Below are 20591 nucleotides of genomic sequence, written 5' to 3'. Positions count from 1 at the left end.
ATGTCTGGTTAACAAAAATATTCTAATAATATATTTTTATGTTGTACAGTTTCAATGATATGATGATTTGTGAAATTTTAGCAAAATATATAATTTGGGGTTTGTCTGCATTTTATTTACATTACAATACTCATTAAAAGACTATTTATGCAGCAACTATCACTGAAAAGAAAACTTTTTGCTGATAACACTGCTATTTCTGCATTATTTATAACTTTTGTTATTCACAGAATATTTACATTTGTTTATCTTATGTTTTTTAAGTTTATTTTTTAGAAAATGATCTGGAATGTGGGATATGTGTAAGCTGCTAGGTGTGACATCCCACACCACATAGATGTTAATGAGTTAAATAAAGAGTGCAAACACTGCAACTGTATACCTCTCTTTATTGGGGGCATCACATTCCCTTATCTGTGCTTTCCTAAGAGCAATGCTATCTCATTTTTATTGCATATGGTATCTGTTTCAATAAGTAATGTACTCCCTTGAATATGCTAAGATTTGTTAGTAAGAAGTGGTAACTGCAGTCATAAAAACAACATTTGAATGTTAGGAATGTGGCTATCCTAACTCAGTCAGTGTACTTTCAGACTTTTTGGTAGGCATCTTCTTTCTGACACACCCTCAGTAACTGTACATCAACAAAGGGTGAATGTGAAACACTAAATGTTCCTGCAGTCAGACTAATCATTGACACCTGTAAGCTGTTAGCAGATAACATTTCTGAATGCTTGTCCTTGCAGTGCTAAGTCATGTGTATGCAGTTGTGCAGCTACTTACACCATGTTTACCTTCCCTGAACTTAGTGCATATTGTGACATTCAGGAATGCTAATGATTTAACACCTCATTTGCATACTCACATTGCTTAGAGGGCTGAATATTTACTATACAAAGATAATTGTGTAGCTAAGTCATTTTATCTTAGAGGGGAGCCTGTCTGGATTCAGAGAGCTTGATACTGCTAACTACACTTTCAAAAGATTTGTCTACTTTCTAAACTGCTTTATTTGCAAGTTATGTTGCTATTTTTTACAGAAAGTTTTAAGTGTAACATTAAGGATGGGCTGCAATGCCAAATACAGACATTTGTTTATCTGTCCGCATTTTCTTTATTATTTACTGTTGCACAGCCCACTTATATCAGTTATTTGTTTGCATTACAAAGGTTTGTAAAGAATGCTACCTGACATTTATTTATTTATTGGCATATAATTACCTGGAAAGTCTGACTGAGTAGAAGTCCATTTTCAGCAGAGGGCCAGGGAGAAAAGCTTCAAATTATTACAAAACATTTAAGACCAATAATTTTACAATCTTCAAAAAATAAAAAAAAAATCTGCATTTTAAATAATTATAACAAATTAAAATAATATAAAACATTGGTTAAGAGTCAATACAAGGTATATGACAATCATTTAATATTTTGAGAAATTTTAGACAGTTTGTAGAGAAATTAAATATAAGTTAATCTAATGCAAATAGGAATTGCAACATGAAGTGAGGGAGAATCAAGCTTATGATATATTTAGAGAGAAAGTCAGAGAAGAGAATTAGATATCAGTAAGGAATTAAATGAAGAAGGGGTAGTAAGGAGGCATACAGAATGAAAAGGAACTTGTTCACATTTAAGGATACAGGTTATCCAGGTTTTGAGCAAGAACATAGCCATATTTCGGCTAGGAAGTCTTTCAGAGTGGTTTTGAAAGATTGGAAGGGTGGTAGGTATAGACCAGAATGATACAGGTAAGGAGTTACAGACCTTAGTAATCTTGTATGAGTATAGACAATACCCAGCAGATTTGATAGGTTTGTAGACAGACAGGAGTTTTTGGTCACTGGACCACAATGACCGAATGGGAACATAGTTGTCTAGTATGTTTTTAAGTGCTGGATAGCCAGATGGATGCTGGATAATTTTGTAGGTGGTAAGAAGATGTGCAAATGTTAGTTGATGTGGCAGTTCTAACCAATTTAGGCTTTTCAGTGCTATACAGTAGTGGGTTCTGAAAGGAGCATGTGCTACAAATTTAGCAACTTTATTATAGCATTATTCAAGTTTCAGTTTTGTGAAGGATGGAGCTTATTAAGGATGGGAGTGCTATAAAGAAGAGAGGAGAGAAGATGGGTAGTGGCAAGTGTACTTTTAGTTGTGTTGGTGGAAAGGTTTTAGCTCTGTAAAGCATCACTAGTTTTTGGCGAGTTTTTCTTATATAATTTTGTAGATGCAGGTTGAACGTAAGATCATCATCCACTATCACCCCTAATAGTTTTCTTTGAGAAGTGTCTTAAATTATTGTATTATCAAGAGACAGGACTTTAAATTTTGTTTTGTTTTTTCATGAAAGAGAGATTTAAGAAAAAAATAGTTTGGTATTTTTTGGGTTGAGCATGAGATGTGAGTTACGAAGCCACATTTCAGTATGTGCTAAAGTTTCTTGAGTAATTTTGTACCATGTTGTCAGATGTGCAAATGAGAGTGGAAGCATCTTTGTACTGTATTAATGTGGCCTGCTGTGTGGAAGTATAGAGAGTGGTGCTGAAAATGTTAAAGAGGAGGGGACCAAACATAGACCCTTGTGGTATACCAGTGGTGAATGGGAGGTAAGGAGAGAGAACAGAGTGCCATTTTACTAACTGATACCTATTGGACAGGTAGCATTTGAACCACAGACATTTGAATTTAAGTTTGCTGTGGCAAATTCTGTCAAAGGCTTTAGACAAGTCTAGAAATAAGGAAGAGACTAGTTTGCCATTATCTCTAGCTTTATTGCCATTATCTGTGTTAGAAGAGCAGTGCTAGTGCTATGGAAAGGATGGCAGCCATGTTCTGTAGGGTATAGGAGTTCTTCCTGCAGGAGATAGTTTGGCAATTGTTTCTGAATAAATTTTTTAAAATATATTGGCAAGGGGGATAAGATTACTCTAGGTCTAAAGTTATTAATGTCTGTTGAAGTTCCTCCTTTGTGCAGAGGGATAATGTGTGACTTTTTCCAAATAAAGGGAATGTAGGATTCCTGGATGGACCTAGTTATAAGGATTGAGACAGGATAAGCAACACTATTAGCTGCTATTTGTATGTACTCACTTGGCAGGCCATCAGCTGAAGAAGAACATGGTTTAAGTTTGTTTAGGAGTAGTTTTATATAGGATGCGGTCACAGGTTTAAAGGTAAAAGTGGATGTGGTTATATGTAGCTGTTGGGCATGGTTGGGATTAGATGCTGAGGAATCTTTGGTTAGAGATGCTATACTAGCTATAAAATAAGAGTTTAACTATTAAACAGTTTTGAGCGGTGAATTATTGGGAGAGGGATTTGTGTAAAATTTTTGGCTAGGGTGTAAGATTTCTTTAATGGATGTCCAAAATCTTTTAGAGTTGCTTTTTGTCTTCAATTATTTGCTTTTTATTACAATTGCAAAGCATTCTGAAGTTTTCAAGATGTTGAGGTTTTATATATTTTTGCTATTCTTTCCTTGCTTTTTCTCTATCCTACATTAACATTCTATTCTTTTTGGATAGCCATATTGCATTACTTGTTTTCAGCCTCTTCCTTCTAGGAAATGCATGGCTATTTAGAATATTCAGAAAAGTTGTACTGAATTCAATTACAGCATCATCTATGGGTAGGTTTTTAAGAAGTTCCATAATTGTGTAGGTTTTATTTTCTGAGAATTTGAAAAGTTATTGCAGAAGAGTGTAGTGTAACCTCATAGCAAGGTTGAGTATATTTACATGTGTAGACCAAAGAATGTGCTAATGTTGTGATATCCACCTGCTTGCCTCTGACACCAGTGAAGATGGCACTGTAATAGTTTTCTTCATTTTTGCTTGTACATTGTGAATTAATATTGTTAATGCTGTGATGTATTACACAGTTACACAACTTATATCCACGTTGCAGAACTGTCAAATTTGTTGTTATTTTTATGAATTTTGTCATGAGGGCTGTCTTAACTTGTGTGTAGTCATAGGGATCATAACCTTTTTAACTGTTGTGTGCATGATGGATGCATGCATTCATATGTAACTGAGTTCACAGCCATCCTGTCTGTATATTATAAACTTAATTTTTGTGTCTGTTTTCTGTTTCATCTCATACAAGGATATGGCAGTCAAGACATCTGTACCCCACAAGCCACCATTCACTGGTGCAGAAAATAAGGTCATTATCTTGGAGGTTTGATCCCTTAGGGACAGGCAGAGATGAAAAATCTGCCTGGGACAGGATATGGCATCAGATAGCCAACCATATCGGACATGGAAGAACTTACTCCCAGATATGAAAAAGGGAAAGAGATATGATCACCTCTGCCTGCTGTAGCCAGCTGCAGTTACTGGGAACAGGTGGCTATGGAAGATGGGAGAGGTCCTGTTACTGAACCACCACTAACTGAAACAGAGGAGATTCAGTCCACTGTCAGAGACTCAACTCAGCAGAGGGTTCACACGGAATCATTGATGTTGGTGCTCATGTGGACAACAGACCAGAGTGTCTCAAGAAAAATGCCCAGGTTTGAAAATTAAAATACTCTGTTATTCAATAAATCTTTATATACATGTATGTTATATACCTGATATAGCTAGAGCCAGTGATAAATGTGAGTTAGACAACACAGTACAAGAGAGATAGACGGGGATGTTGGGGGGGGGGGGTCAACTGGTCAGTGGATGTTTGTATGAGATGATTCTTAGTCTGAACAGGCAAAGGAGGTTGTTTTTTGTCTTTTGTTTCATTAATTTGCATTGTGATACTTATCAGCCTTCTTTTCTCTCACTTCCTCACATATAGTGACATCTGGATAGCAGTCTGCTAGACCACCTGCATATGGTAAGCACAACGTTTTATTGCTATTAATGTAGATAAGGTAGATTTAGGTGCAACTGAGACTAATATTTGCATTTCTTATTTTTCTCTCCCTGTTGTGTTTATTGGTCATCATAGGTGATCCTGACAATGACACTGTGGAACTCCTATGACCAGAGTATTTGTAGCCTCTGATGATGATGGTGGCAATGAAGAGGTACAGTTTGGGAGTACAGATGGTCAGTCTGATACTGAAGTTCTCGATTCCACATTCCCTGCTCATATTTTGGATGCAGTCAGTATGCCTATGCATACCCATGTCATTGAATCCTCTGATATAGAACAGGTTGAGGGTGACACAGTTGATTAGGGTAATGTTTTTGCTCCGGGGTTGCAGAGCTGGTTGGCAATCCCATGACCATCATGCAGGTGAGGTCACAAAGGAGGGTTGGTAGAGGTGCTCAGAGGAGGCCTGCTGTCCACCCTTTTCCTGATGATGGTGTGCTATTAGGTGCCACCAGACATATGTGTAGGGCCATAATGGAGGCACAGGTATGTTCAAACAGGGCCTAGGAAGAAATAGTGCGAGTACTAAACATCATGTATTCTGACATGTATGACTCCCTGAACCATATTGGTGAATCCTTGGACATGATGAATGACACACTGGATTGGGCAGTATCTGGGGGATAGTGGGCATCCATGTGGCTCGAGAGCTGCTACATCTTCTGGTGTTAGCCAATGTGGCCATGCCAGATGCCGCTACCATAGTGGCACTTTCTATCACTGCACCATCAGTGATTGCGGTGTCCACACCCAGACATGGCAGACTATGGGGTTGTGGCCCTCTACTTGTCAGCAGACATCAGTCATGCTCAGGTAGCACTGTGACTTCTAACCAGGGCCATAGGAGAAGCAGTGCTACTCCTGCCAGAAGTAGTTCTCATGGATGAGGGTGACAGGTCGAACTGACTTCTCTACCATGCATGGTTCACACCTGTCTGAGATACCAGGACATAGTGCTAGTACATTGCTTGGTTGTGTTTATGCAGACACACACACACACACACACACACACACACACACACACACACACACACACACACACACACACACACTGAAAAAAACACTTGCCAATACCACCTCACACATATGAAAGTTATCTAAACAGTGCTGTTGAGTGCTATATGTCTCTTGTTACTGGCTGCTGTTGAGTGCTATATATCTCTTGTTACTGGCCCTGAACACTGTATAGTTTAATAAATACCTGTGTTTCTTACTCACACTAACTAGTTTCTTTGCTGTCAGTCTTGCCTCCACCCCCAACAACCCTGTGCAAATGCTGATGACTGTGCCCTGCCCTTCGCATGTCTTTGTGACTTAGGGTTGCATATATGTCTGATGCACACAGTGGATAGCTGTTGCTTGCTTACTCGCAAGTGTGCACTTATCAATATGTATTACAGAATAAAATATTTCTTGCACAAACTCACTTGTGAATGATCGTTTACATAATTAATGAACCTCATCACTCTTAAGTTAATATTATAAGTAATATAGTCAAAGCAATACATATTTCAGCCTTACTTCTTGCTATACTTGTGCAAATGATGGTTGAATTGACCTGTTCCATGGTTTCTAGACTGTAGACAAGTGAAATGCTTGATGCATAGTATTGGCAAGAATGCATAGCTGTATACTGAAAAATCAGTAGTATAATCCATTACTGACATAAGTGTACAGCTCAGACAAACGCTTTACTTAGGGATATATACATATTTCCATATGAGAGTACTCAGTTATACAAAGTTTTTTTTTTCCCTTACAGGTTGCACTCTTATTTTGTCATTACTGCAAGTGCAAATTGTTATCCTTGGGGGTTGTGCTTGTTTGATGCTCTCAGAATACACCCATTACATGGTAAATTAAAGGTTATTGAGTTTGACAGACAACAGTTTTCATATTTGCATGTGCATGGGATCTTAGGCTTTGACCTAGGTAGTGAGTGTGTGCAGTGTCCTTTGCCTCTTAGCTAGAGTCAGGGAAGACTCTCCATGCCTCCATCTGCCACCACCATATTGCAACTAGTGGTTCTCCTTCAGCTTTTTCATCTTTATCTGTAGTTGCTGATGTTCACCCTGCCTGTGGTCCTTTAAAGTGTAGTCCTTCCCCTTCCTTTCCTTGTCAAAGCTATTTCCTGGGATTTGCATTGTGCAACATCACACAGACTGAGAGTATTTAGGCAGAAGTAGCTGGGTCATACTGCAGGGCATCTCTTGATGTGTCTAGACATGGGAATCTTGATTTCAGCAATCCAAATACACATTCCATGATATTTATAGTTTGAGCATTGTCCTTGTTGTACCTTGCATAGTGGGGTTGTGTGGGTTTCTTATGGGTGGATGCTCTTGTGGAAAGTCACACCTAGCAAACCTGTTGCACAGCTCAAAGGTGTACCATATGTGTGAGTTATGAAAACTGCTTAGCTTACATGCATAGACATTTTAGATGATCTTGGGAATTGCAGACAACCTGACAGTTTGTATAATGGTATCCTTTTCTGTTGATGTACCTCATTCCCTGTTCACTGGCTGGGACCTTTATTTCTAAGTGTGCACCATATATGGCCCCCAAATCTTCAGGGAAGTATGCTATTGCATAAAATTCCTCCATGGTTATTGCTCTCTCCAGTGGGGTGTATGGGAAACAGATGTGACCCCTTGTTTGTACCATTGTACTTAAAAAGTGAAGTGAAATTCTAGAGGCTGTTGCCTGTGACACCCTTAATATATCTCCTGTGGGTCTCTGGAAAGATCTGGAAGCTAGTATACATAATGCTACATATACCTTTGCTTCCACTGGGATAGGTTCTACATGATTTCCCTGAGGCCTTGGATGGGTGTGGCAGGGGTTGCATAGTTCTTCTAGTTTTTTCCTGTCCACACTGTATCACTCTGAAATTTCTGTGTCATGCTATCCATAATAAGTCAAATGGGGTCTAAACACACTTTTCTTCTTTTTTTGAATGAAGTCTGACAAAAGCAGCACCTTCATTTAAAGCCTGTTGCATAGAAAGCATAATGGTAGCAGCAGCCTCTAACATATTTTTCTAAGTGTAATCATGCCTGTATTCCAAAGGTTTTCAGAGTTCAGTGCAAAAGTGAGCACTCAATGTACACAATAGCTTTATAGCTTCCTGAATAGACCCACGATGTTGGTTTGTTTAATTAGAATGTAATTCAGCTATTTATGTTTCCATTAGCATATTCTTCCATTTCTCTTTGTTTTGAGAACACAAAATAGTCTAACGAATACCAAATAGAGCTCTATTGTATGTGCTGCATGCCACACTGCCAACATGATAGCGGCACTTAGTGTAGCTGTTAATGAATCTGGCCTTTAATCACACATTTCAGAATATGATAAATGAGTTTCTGACTTGGAATACTGCCATAATAAAACACAAGCTAATTTCAACCATTAGGAATAGTGTTCTACTTCCACAGAAGTAACACTTGCTTCACTTGTAATAAGATCCTGGAAAGACATTATTATTATTATTATTATTATTATTATTATTATTATTATTATTATTATTATTATTATTATTATTATTATTATTATATGTCTGGGTGAGGACTCCTGTAATAATTTTAACTCTTTCATGTAAAATATCACCTCATGTTCTGTATCTGCATTTGCTTAAACACTACCTCAGTGGTGCAACCATTAACGAGTTAAATTCAAGTGACAGACTGTGATGCTTTGCCAGAGATGGCCTGCACCTGTCGCCCCTGGGATTCCGGATACTGGCTAACGCTCTTGCCACCCCTATAATGCCCTTTTTAGGCAAGGTTCAAATGCTAAATCACCACTGTAACAGGTACATGCAAGCAAACTCTGAAGGTAATGCTACTCAATGCTAGAAGTCTAAACCTCAAAATGCACTCACTCGAGGCACTTCTTAAAAAACATCGACATCTGTGCAGTGACAGAGACCTGGTTCAAGGCTCCAGAGACCACTCATGCATTACCAGACTATAATGCAAACCACACCTTTCGACCACCTAACCTGGACCGAAACACTAAAGACGGAGGCGTGTCCATATTCATTAAGGATATCCACACCTCCAGGCTAGTTGCTCAACATAATGCATCTGAAATTATCCAAGTGCAACTAACACTGGGCAATACTGCAATCCAGGTTGTAGCTTGTTACAGATCTCCCACCATGCCCCAGGATTCTCAATCTTCATTTCTTAAGATACTGGAAAATATTAAGGTACAACCCAATACCTTAATTATGGGTGACTTCAACTACCCCACCATCAGCTGGGGAAACTACTCATGTACCAACTATTTTGCTCAATATTTTCTGGAATTCATAAATTCTAATGCCTTGGATCAGCTTACCCACACCCCCACCAGGGGCAGCAATATCCTGGACCTTGTCATTACGAATATGGGTAACTTGTGTTCCACGCCAGAGGTCAACTCCTCGCTGATCAGATCTGACTACAAGCTAATCACCCTAGACATCCATATCCCAGCCCCACCCTCCCATTAAGGAAACCACCATTAAAAAACTACTCCAAAGCCAACTTCATGCTTCTTAAGACAGAAGTGGCAAACTTCATGACACCCATGCAGACAGAAAATAGTGGTACGACTACTGAATCTTACACAAATGCACTGTATAAGCACATACACGAGTGCATGGATTGTGCCACCCCCAAAAGAACCAAGGCACTATCCTCTGAAAAAAAGAAGCCAATCTGGTGATTCTCTGCCATAAACAAACTCGACAACAGAAGGAAGAAGCTGCTGCAAAAAAGAGCAAAAACCCAAGATTGAAGGAACTCCCTGGTCAGCCTCAGCAAGAAGTTGAGATTCCTCATAAAATCCTCCAAAGCCAGTTATGAAAATAAAATCACCACTGATCCAAAGACAACCACAAAGCATTCTACAGCTATGTCAAGAATCTCAATGGCAACACTCAGATCCGATCTGAGGTACAACACAATGGCACTAAATATACATAACCAACCGATATTGCCAACATCCTTGCAGATAGGTTCAGTGCTAACTTTACCCCCTCTCATCCTCCAAAGGCCCCATCTTACTACTGAAAGAATGCAAAGCCCCTGTAATCACAGATGAATAAGTAAAGACCGCACTTTCCAAAGCCAAGAACACAGCATCCATGGGACCAGACAATATCCCCAGCTGTGTTCTGCATGAACTACAGAATGAACTGGCAGCCCACCTAAGTACCATGTCCAATAATAGCCTCACCTCAGGCTATGTGCCTACTGAATGGTGCACAGAGATGATTATCCCACTCCACAAAGGGGGTGCCACCACAGATCCCGGAAACTACCACCCCATTAACCTGAAGACCCTGGTGTGCAAGGCCATGGAATGTATCATATTGGAGCTAACCTCCAAACCCTGGATCACACTCAGTTTGGGTTTGTAAAAGGTAGATCATGTCTATTAAACCTGATTGATTTCTTTGAAGCAGTCACTAGAGCTGTAGACGAGGGCAAGGTAGTGCACACAGCCTATCTTGACCTCGCCAAGGCTTTTGATACCATCCCCCACTCTGGAATTATAGATAAACTCACTAAACTGGGCATAAACCCTATGTCACAAGATGGGTGGCCAACTGGCTCACTGACAGAATCCACACAGTAAAAGTAGCTGACTCCAAGTCTGACTTTAGCCTAGTGACATGTGGAGTACCACAGGGTTTGGTCCAGGGCCCTGTCCTGTTCGGCATCTACTTCTCTGAAGTGCAGGCCAACACAGAAGGTCTTTTGCTAACAAAGTTCACAGATGACTGCAAACTGGGAGCCATATTAGAATCACTAATGATATAGACATTCTACAAAAGGGCCTCACAGAAACAGATGCTTGGTGTCAAAGTCATGGCCTCAAGCTCAATGCCAAGAAGTCCATTGCCATTTCCTTTGGGAAAAACTTGGTACCCATGAACTACCATATAGGTGTTAGCTCACTAAACACTGAAAGTGTGATAAGAGACCTCAGGACACAGGTGGACAGTGCAGTCTCTCCTTTGATAACCACATTGCCACAGTAGTCAGGAAATCCTTCTACATGGCACACCTCATCACAAAAGGGTTCTCCTCTAGAAAAAAGGAGGTCATTGTTCCTCTCTACTCATCCCTCATCAGACCCATTATAGAGTACAATGAACCATTTGGCATGTATCTCACAAGACACCTACAAGAATTGGAAGGGCCACAGCAATACCTCACTAAAAGGATTACCGGCCTCAAACATATGCCATATGCAGACCGTCTCAAAAAACTTCAGCTCTACTCCTTCGCATATCGTCTACTCAGAGGTGAGCTCTGCCTAACATACAAAGCTATGTCAAACTCGAGCTGTTGCACATGCTGCACTTAAAGAAATCCCAGTCTCTCTGAACTACATACTCCTAAACCTTGTCACCACGATAAACAGAACATGCTGGAGGGATAGATTCCTTTCCCAAAGACTTCCCATACTCTGGAACAAACTACTCATTCATGTCAAGCAAAGCTCCTCATTGGCCCGCTATAAGAAAAATCTTGACGATTGTATTGGAAATAGAAAATTCACCCTGGAGATCACTTCTGCAGCACTGCTTGACAGGGGTACTGGAAAATAATTTTTTTGGGTGGCGAAACCCAGGGCACCTTTTTTGCTAGGCTTATATAGGCCCCAGGGCTGATAGCCTAGTACTTACCTATGAACCTATGAACCTATGACTTCTGTAGGTTTTCAAAAACCTTTTCTGACAATTGGAGGTACTACCAGACATGCCAGGAGAAATAGGACAGTGGATCTGTAACATATGCCAGCATAGCTAGCTGGAAATTTGTAAATAATTATATGTCATTTGTATATAAAACTGATTTGTACAGATGTTTGTGCTGAAAATGTATTTGTGAGGTTTGCTTGTGTTAAAATGTATCAACATTGTACCCTGCTGGAAGGAAAAGAAATCTTCATGCATTATTGTAACTGCTTAAATGTATACATTGTAACAGCATATTCTGGAAGAGCAGAGATTAATTTTAATTCACCTGACTTTCAAAACTATATCTGATATTAAATTACTTAATAGGTTAAGCCATAAAGATGTTATCCCACAGTTCTGAAAGGAGCTAGAGATGCAATGTCTATGCTAGATAATAGTTGGCATCTCCTGTAGGAAGAATAAAATGGCTTTATGCTTTTATGACTTCCAACATCTGCATCATGTCTGAGCAAAGGTCTATCTGTGTATACAACCCTGGTAGTTTCTAATGATGGGGATAGTGCAGGAAACATAGTCAGATGACCAGATGTATGTGATGTAATTTGGTACAAGAATAATATTTTAATATTAGAAGTCTCAGTAGCATTCTGCATTCTGTCTTGGATCTGATAACAAGGACCACTCATCCATCTTGCCTTGTGGTAGTAAGTCACTTAAGTAGGGAACAGTAATTCTTTTAGAATATTCAGGAAAATATAGTGAGATTAGAAATACTGTTTGTCTATAACTGTGTGAAACCTTCCATCTGTGTTATTTGTTATTTTTAATATTATGAAGGTATCAAACTGCAAAAATTAACCAAGTACTGGAACAGATGAAAGAAGGCACACTGAGACCACTGATAAAGTTAAGCGCTTTTCGTTTATGTTAGATCATAAACTTCTTCAGACAATACAATAAAACACAGCCCACATTTAAATACACTTTAGAAAAAAGGGGATCAACCAATCAACATAAAGAAAGGCATTAATTCAGTTAATAACAATTAAAAACAGTCACCACCCCCTTATTAAAGATAATTATAGATTAACAAAGGAAGTTCATCCTAGATATACCTAACAATGTTAACAACTAAACTACACAGAAAATATGACTTAATGAAAAAAGCCATAATACAAAAACATTTGGTAAAAATAAAAGTACAAACTTAATGTTCACACTATAACATTTAAAATGCAAAAATACTTCAACGCTGCAAATTTCTAAGCCTCAAAATACTGCTTAACGCACAACCATCATTGATGCCAGGCTGATGGTAAGCGTTTAGCCTGATCTGCCAACATAGTTCCAACTCCTCCAGTTTTAAAGAGTCGGGCCCGCCTCTTGGATTAATATGAACCTGGTCAATAATAATGAACTTAAAAGTGTGTCCAGGAAAAGAGTTAACATGTTACGCTAAGGCATTCTCACACTTAAGTTTCCTAATCGCATAAAGATGTTCGTATATGCGTTCACGGAGCTTTCTCTCAGTTTTGCCCATGTAAAACGCCGGGCATAACTGACAACTAGCCAGGTAGACAACCATTTTAGAATTACAGTTGTTCCTTAATTTCAAATGGTAAGCCAAGTCATTTACAAAGAATCTATTAGATTCCAGAATGTAACCACAATAATTGCAGGCTTGGCATTTGTACATACCTGGTGTTCTAACAAGATTAGGTCTACTCCCTTCACAAAAGTTTTTTAAGTTTCTGCCCTTTCTATAAATCACCACAGGATGGTCACCCACACTAGAATAAATGTTCGTGTCACTTTTAAATAGATCCCAATTTTTCCTGAGGATTTTGAAACAAAGGTCACTGTTTACATTAAAAGTAGTAATGAATGAATTATTAAATCTGTCATGTCCTGAATAAATTCCTAACTGTTGTTCAGACTGGATATTCAAAGACGTAGTAACAGACGGGGGTCCATTAGATCCTTTATTCAACAGAGGAACATAGACCAAGGTGAACCGTTTATGTGAAACTTCTTGAATTAGATCATTAATAAGATCTAACGGGTAACCCCTAGACACAAACATTTCCTTAATGAATAAACATTCGTGATTGAAGGCAGAATCAAGTGTAGTGATTCGTGCTGCTCGAACTAACTGACCCTTAATAATAGCACGTTTTTGATGGTACGGATGGCAACTCGTGAAATGGAGCATAGAATTACAATATGTTTTTTTCCGATGAACTGATGCAACGAAACTCTGATGTATAACATCCTTAGTTGAAGTGATATCTAAATAGTCAATGTTAGAAACATTGAAATTAGATGTAAATTCAAGGAACTCTGTGGTTGAGTTGAAGTATTCAACCAATGAGTTACTAACTGATTCATTACCATCTAGCAATATAAAGATGTCGTCCAAGAAGCGGGTGTAAAAAATAATATGGTCCCTAAAGACAATGTTATGTAGTACAAATTGATGTTCCCAATAGGCCATTACCATGTTGGCCACACTGGCCCCACAAGGTGAGCCCATTGCGATACCCACTTTTTGCAGGTAAAAGTCACCTTCAAAGACAAAAAAGTTGTTATTAAGAATTAGATCCAGTAGTTCCTATGGTCAGTTCCATATTTCTAGCACATTCAACCCACCCCTTAACCCATTGATTAAAGTCTTTGAACAGGTTTGTGAATTGGATATTAGGAATTTGGCCAAGTCTGTTTCCCCTCTAGGATCTAACATTCATAAAGTTAGCGATGTCCAGAGGGAGAGAGACAGTCTTGAGTTTATTAAACTTAATAACTTAAGAATTTGTAAACCTGATAAGGGAGGGGGGGTGGTGGTTATCGACCATTTGGATTATGTGAATAGAATGGAAGTATTGTTAAATACGGTGTCTTACGAAGTCAGTTCCCGGTCTGAAATTAATAAGGCGTACAACAATACTAAGAAGGTGATTGAGGATTGGTACATTGAGGACAGAATTACCCGGGACCTTTATAACTTCATGGTTACCAGTTTCCCCAGGTTTCCTGCTCTATTTGGGATCCCCAAAATCCACAAATGTATTGACAACCCGCCAATGAGGCCTTTGGTGGACAGTAGGGGGTCTCCTACATATTCCTGTGCTAAGGTAGTTGATTCCATTCTGCAAAAACACCTGGTTAATTTAAAACAAATCTGTAGGGACTCTTGGTCATTTCTCAGTAACATCAATGCATTAGAATACAGATCCAATTACAATTTTTTAACTATAGATGTAAAGGATCTGTATACCTGTATTCCCCATGCGATAGCAATTGATTGGGTAGGAGAAATGTTGAGACTGCTCAACTGTCCCACGGATGACATTCTAATGGTAGAGGAACTACTGGATCTAATTCTTAATAACAACTTTTTTGTCTTTGAAGGTGACTTTTACCTGCAAAAAGTGGGTATCGCAATGGGCTCACCTTGTGGGGCCAGTGTGGCCAACATGGTAATGGCCTATTGGGAACATCAATTTGTACTACATAACATTGTCTTTAGGGACCATATTATTTTTTACACCCGCTTCTTGGACGACATCTTTATATTGCTAGATGGTAATGAATCAGTTAGTAACTCATTGGTTGAATACTTCAACTCAACCACAGAGTTCCTTGAATTTACATCTAATTTCAATGTTTCTAACATTGACTATTTAGATATCACTTTAACTAAGGATGTTATACATCAGAGTTTCGTTGCATCAGTTCATCGGAAAAAAACATATTGTAATTCTATGCTCCATTTCACGAGTTGCCATCCGTACCATCAAAAACGTGCTATTATTAAGGGTCAGTTAGTTCGAGCAGCACGAATCACTACACTTGATTCTGCCTTCAATCACGAATGTTTATTCATTAAGGAAATGTTTGTGTCTAGGGGTTACCCGTTAGATCTTATTAATGATCTAATTCAAGAAGTTTCACATAAACGGTTCACCTTGGTCTATGTTCCTCTGTTGAATAAAGGATCTAATGGACCCCCGTCTGTTACTACGTCTTTGAATATCCAGTCTGAACAACAGTTAGGAATTTATTCAGGACATGACAGATTTAATAATTCATTCATTACTACTTTTAATGTAAACAGTGACCTTTGTTTCAAAATCCTCAGGAAAAATTGGGATCTATTTAAAAGTGACACGAACATTTATTCTAGTGTGGGTGACCATCCTGTGGTGATTTATAGAAAGGGCAGAAACTTAAAAAACTTTTGTGAAGGGAGTAGACCTAATCTTGTTAGAACACCAGGTATGTACAAATGCCAAGCCTGCAATTATTGTGGTTACATTCTGGAATCTAATAGATTCTTTGTAAATGACTTGGCTTACCATTTGAAATTAAGGAACAACTGTAATTCTAAAATGGTTGTCTACCTGGCTAGTTGTCAGTTATGCCCGGCGTTTTACGTGGGCAAAACTGAGAGAAAGCTCCGTGAACGCATATACGAACATCTTTATGCGATTAGGAAACTTAAGTGTGAGAATGCCTTAGCGAAACATGTTAACTCTTTTCCTGGACACACTTTTAAGTTCATTATTATTGACCAGGTTCATATTAATCCAAGAGGCGGGCCCGACTCTTTAAAACTGGAGGAGTTGGAACTATGTTGGCAGATCAGGCTAAACGCTTACCATCAGCCTGGCATCAATGATGGTTGTGCGTTAAGCAGTATTTTGAGGCTTAGAAATTTGCAGCGTTGAAGTATTTTTGCATTTTAAATGTTATAGTGTGAACATTAAGTTTGTACTTTTTATTTTTACCAAATGTTTTTGTATTATGGCTTTTTTCATTAAGTCATATTTTCTGTGTAGTTTAGTTGTTAACATTGTTAGGTATATCTAGGATGAACTTCCTTTGTTAATCTATAATTATCTTTAATAAGGGGGTGGTGACTGTTTTTAATTGTTATTAACTGAATTAATGCCTTTCTTTATGTTGATTGGTTGATCCCCTTTTTTCTAAAGTGTATTTAAATGTGGGCTGTGTTTTATTGTATTGTCTGAAGAAGTTTATGATCTAACATAAACGAAAAGCGCTTAACTTTATCAGTGGTCTCAGTGTGCCTTCTTTCATCTGTTCCAGTACTTGGTTAATTTTTAATATTATGTGTGACTGAAACTCTAATATTTGCTGTAAATAAATATTTAGTATTTTGTTGTTTGTTTATTAATTATTACTAAATATATTTAAACTTTTGATTGTGGCTGGTCCTGTTTAGAAAATATTTAAGCTTTGAGAGCATTTGCACATATATATTTGGTGCTAACTGTGGTCACTCCTGAAAACCTTGTTGTTTGGTCAGCGTTATCATTTGTATTAATATTAACCACTCAGTATAATTGGGTGCCCTTGTAAGAGTCTTAAAGTAGCTGGCAGTGCTTCAGGTTGCAGTGATAACTACCTTATAGTCTGGGCAGAAGGGAGCACAGCAGGTGGATCTGTGCCAGCCTTTCCCAGTATGTGTGTGTGTGTGCGTGTGTGTGTGTGTGCGTGTGTGTGTGTGTGTGTGTGTGTGTGTGTGTGCAAATCAAATCTCTACAAATGTGTGTGTGTCAGCTGCTTGGAACAGGGACAAAGCACTGGTTTCAAAGAGATGGTGTGGGAGGACTTAGCTTGAAACCCCAGCTAAGGACTCAACTCTATGCTGTGCCAGTGGGGAGTCTTACTGAGGAACTGGACAGATATAGAGAGGAAACAGATCCCAGACAGAGCGTGTTCCCTGGGTGCTCTTAAGGGAAGTTGTCTTTGATGCAGAGAAGTCTGTATTTGGAAACACTACATGTATCCATTTGTATTCCAAGTGAGTGTCCCTCTCCAGTGTCAGTGGTGAGGATTCAGGATCCTTGATTACTGGCCCAGAGTGGGGGCATCACACCTCTAACATTCTGTTTCTTTGTCCCTGTTAAACACCCATCTCACAAGTTAATGAAACAGCAAGCCTTACTTTGCAAGCTGTCGTATGTGCACTACAAACATGCAGAAAAAAAAGTTACTTAAAAAATAGTGGTTCCAATGTTCTATTAAATGCTATCATAAACAATGTAATACCATGTTGCAGTCAATGTTGATCAACACTCCTGATCATCAGGGAGCTGAATACCATTTATATTTCATAAAATGCATCCACTTTTATTAAACATACCATTCCTCAGTGGTGTGTGTTGTGTTTTTGCTGCAAAATAATAATCCAAAAATATTCTGCTAAATGAGGCATTATGTGTTTTGTGCTGGTAGTCTGTTACTATGTAGCATCCTATGAATGGATATGCCCTCAAGGTCACTCATTTGTTTAATTCTTAGACTGATTTTTCAAAAAAGTACACCTGCAAAGAATTGAGAAGTCTTACAATGTCATCCACAGGTAATTGTCTTCATTGTACCAGTTTTGGTACAGCGGTTTCAGCTACTGTCTCATCCATACCTCAGCATGATGCTAGTAGCTATCAGAATTAGAATGCAGCACTCAGGCTTGTGTTACTTGCAAATTACTTGAAACTGGCACTTATATTTACACAGGCAGTTGCTAAAGAAAATAAAAGACATAAGGAAATTGTCAGAATTACCTTTAATCTCTGCATACAAAAACTCCAAGGGCATCTTTGGAATTGTATTACTTGGACATGCATGCATTAATTATTAAGTTATCATTCTGAAATGCATGTTTATTCAGTTATAAAGGACTTGCACTTGCTATGAAGTAATTTTTAGTTTAAGAAAAATTTGAATATCCTTTATTCAGTTGTGTGTGTGTGTGTGTGTGTGTGTGTGTGTGTGTGTGTGTGTGTGTGTGTGTGTGTGTGTGCGTGAGTGTGTGTGTGTGTGTGTCTTACAGATCGGCAATTTTTGGTTTCACAGTTGGTGCAGAAGGGTAAAGTTGTGAACTGTAGGAGTAATGGTACAGGGTTTGATTATTTCAACCCTCCTTTGTCAAGTATGTGATACTGAGGAAGTCATTTAACAAGACAAAACATAGGTTCATAGGTAAGTACTAGGCTATCGGCCTAAGGGCCTATGTAAGCCTAGCCAACAAGGTTCCCTGGCTTACGCCACCCAAGAAAGTTATTTTCCTTTGCCACTGTTGAGCAGAGACACAGAAGTGTTCCTCTGGGTGTATTTCCTATTTCCCATCCACTCATCAAGATTTGTCTTGAAGAGTGCTAATGAAGAACTTTGCTTGACATAGATGGGTAGCCTGCCCTGTTCCAGAGTATGGGAAGTCTCTGGGACAGGAATCTATCACTCCAGCATGTTATGTTTATTGTGGTGGCAAGGTTTAGGTCCCTAGAGCATGCAGCTTGGAGGAATTGGGATTTCTTTATGTGTAGCATGTCCAACAGCTCTGGGTTTGACATAGCTTTATATGTTAGGCAGAGATCACCTCTGAGTAGGCGATATGCTATGGAATAAAGCTGGAGTTTTTTGAGATGGTCAGTGTAAGGCATTTGTTTGAGGCCAGTAATCCTCTTTGTGAGGTACCTCTATGGCCTTTCCAGCTGCTGCAGATGTTTTGTGAGGTACATTCCAAAAGGGGCATTGTACTCTATAATGGGTCTAATGAGTGTTGAGTAGAGGGGAACAATGACCTCTTTTTTCCTGGATGAGAACCCTTTTATGATGAGGTGTGCCATGTAGAAGGACTTCCTGACTACTGTGGTGATGTGACTATCAAAAAAGAGACTACTGTCAACCTGGGTCCCAAGGTCTCTTATCACACATTTGGTGTTAAGTAGATTGCTGCCTATGTGGTAGTTCATGGGTACAGAGTTTTTACCAAAGAGGATGACACTGCACTTTATGGCATTGAGCTTGAGGCCATGGCTCTGACACCAGGCATCTGTCTCAGCGAGGCCCTTCTGTAGGATGCCCACATTATTTGGGGACTTGACTATGGCTCCTAGTTTGCAGTCATCTGCAAACTTCATTAGCCAGAGGCCTTCTGTGTTAGTCTGTACTTCAGAGAAGTAGATACCAAACAGGAGAGGTCCCAGGACTAAACCCTGTTGTACTTCACTTATCACTGGTTTGAGGTCAGATTTGGAGTCTGCAACCTTTACAGTGTGGGTTCTGTCAGTGAGCCATTTGGCAACCCATCTTGTGATGTAGGGATTTATACCACGTTTAGTGAGTTTAGCTATAATTCCAGAATGGGGGATGGTGTTGAAAGCCTTGGCGAGGTCAAGATAGGCTATGTGAACCACCTTACCCTCATCTACGGATTTGGTGACTGCCTCAAAAAAGTCGATCAGGTTCAGGAGGCATGATCTGCCTTTCACAAACCCAAACTGGGTGGGATCCAGAGTTTGGAGGTTACCAATGTCTTTGTTTATGAGTTCCATAGGTTCATAGGTTGTTACTAGGCTATCGGCCCTAGGGCCTATACAAGCCAAGCCATAACAATTCCCTGACTATTTCTTCCCACACTATTTACTTTCCTGGACCCCTGTCTAGCAGGGTGACTGACATGATCCCCGGGGTGAATTTCCTTTCTCCCATCAAATCATCAAGGTTCCTTTTGAAGAGGGCCAAAGAGGCACTCTGCTTGACATGTATGGGCAGTCTATTCCAGAATCTGGGAAGTCTCTGGGTCAGGAACCTATGCCTCCAGCATGTTTTGTTTATTGTGATGACAAGATTTAGATCCCTGGAGCATGTGGCTCTGAGGGATTGGGATTTCTTTAAGTGTAACATGTCCAACAGCTCTGGGTTTGACATGGCCTTGTATGCTAAGCAGAGATCGCCTCAGAGTAGACGGCATGTGATAGAGTATTGCTGAAGTTTTTTAAGGTGGTCAGCATAGGGCATCTACTTTAGGCCTATGATTCTTTTAGTGAGGTATTTCTGCGGCATTTCCAGTTGTTGCAGATGTCTTGAGAGGTACATACCACATGAGGCATTGTATTCTATAATGGGTCTAATGAGGGATGAGTACAGTGGGACAACAACCTCCTTTTTTCTGGATGAAAAGCCCTTAGTGATGAGGTGTGCC

This window comes from Protopterus annectens, chromosome 10.part0 (genome assembly GCF_019279795.1).
Source record: "Protopterus annectens isolate FY-2018-M chromosome 10.part0, PAN1.0, whole genome shotgun sequence".
Taxonomy (NCBI): domain Eukaryota; kingdom Metazoa; phylum Chordata; order Ceratodontiformes; family Protopteridae; genus Protopterus; species Protopterus annectens.
The sequence above is the reverse complement of the archived record's forward strand: the minus strand, read 5'-3'. Positions refer to the sequence as shown.